The sequence below is a fragment of the Perna viridis genome, chromosome 5, assembly GCF_037379345.1.
Source record: "Perna viridis isolate PV_CMFRI_1.1 ecotype Kerala chromosome 5, ASM3737934v1, whole genome shotgun sequence".
In the NCBI taxonomy this organism is placed as follows: Eukaryota; Metazoa; Mollusca; class Bivalvia; order Mytilida; family Mytilidae; genus Perna; species Perna viridis.
In genome coordinates this window covers 47449709-47451455 of record NC_142449.1, presented here as the reverse complement: position 1 = coordinate 47451455, position 1747 = coordinate 47449709, and positions in this window count along the sequence as shown.

Below are 1747 nucleotides of genomic sequence, written 5' to 3'. Positions count from 1 at the left end.
TATTTTTTCCGGTCTATGAGGAAATGACCCCAATTACGTGGTACATACTAAATAACTTGCGTAGCATGTTATTTTCAAGTGTACACTACGGGCATATAGTGATGACTTCAATCTTGTAGCAACATAATCATGTTCCAAGAAGCCTAAGAAGTTTAGCGCGTAACAAATCGTCGGCGTAGTTAGTGGAAACTCATGCGTAACGTACATGTGTATCATGTGAAAATTCCATACGCAGGTGCTGTCACAGATGAAAGGGAAGTTGACACTACGGAATAAAAAGTCATCGCGTTTGTCGTATAGTTTGGTCAATAGTTTTCCTTTACCATCGACTTCTAAGTGTAGGTCAAGAAATTAGGCTGACTTCCCAATGTCTCTAGTACTCTTTATCTCAGCACCTGTCAACTATTGTAGCTTTTGTCTTTTGCTCTTATTCATAAAAAAAACATGGAACGGTAACTTAAAAGCAACAAAAAATGCTTTATTTTAGATAAATGCTGTTTTCCTGATTTTTAGACGTTTTCAATTCATCGTGAGGTAAGGTAGTATATAATATTGAAAAATAAAAATAAAAAGAATATATATTATATGTAACTTGGTGAAGGAGTGCAACTGAAGGTTAACTTAAAGATTTTTGGAGTTTTTTTTCAGAATCCACATATGGCTACAACACTACGCAAGTATACAGTTTTACAATATTTTTGTTGCCATTTACTCTGGACAAAATCTTTTTCAGACCCTAAGATGAGTCCTCTTATAATTTACACCTGATGAAGGCATTGCCGCCAAGATAATTAAATATTTTTTTTTCCAAAACTGATTGGTCAAACGCCTCAAAAGGAGAACTCGTAGTGGGGTGTGCGTACTTAACAAAATATAGGTCAGATCAATGATGACCTATCAAGCGTTGGACGCAATGCCCTTTTCAACGCTTCATGATAAGTCTCAAAGGAGACGTATCAAGCACAAAAAGGTCTTCAATAAGTGTAAGCACACCTTCATTTAGTAACATCTGAAAGACCCAACAACGAGTGTAATAAAATCCACGGTAACAGAACGATGACAACAAAAAAGTCAAATAACACCAAGACACATTAATGACCTTCAACTAGTTTTATAAGGTCTTATTCACCCTTTTAGTGTAAGGTCAAAATGAACTGAAACAACAAATTAACACACCGTAAAATTCAGTAATATATCCAATTCTACCTCAAGGCATTTCTCAACATACAACATATAGTCAAAATGAGATATCCAATTAAAGAACGCTCGCAGTTCCTAAACGTTGGCTCAGAACAAATGGAAGAATGATAATATCATCAAAATTACCTGCATTGGAAATAATCGGTCACTACAATCACAGCAGACTGGCTTAGTAACGCTAAGTACCGAACAATACTAATGAAAGTACCGAAGGTGCTGACACTCGGAAGTCGCTCGGTGTGCAACATGCAAGATAGGTTCCCGATGTTTATTTTTTAAGCAATGTGCTAGAGTGCCGGTCATGACATGGACCAAGGTTTGAGAATGTTTTGGTGTTGTACCCATATTTCCCTTGCAACCTGCAGCAAAACAAAACAAAATTGTACACAAATATCGTGAAAATAAGATTATTGCCTTTGTTTACGTTCTTGAGACCTTAAACTTGATGTTGATTGTGACGCTTCTTGATCAAAGATTTTGATTATAATACCATTCACGGGGCATAGTTAAAATCCAACAACACCCAAAGAGATCGATAACTCCAATT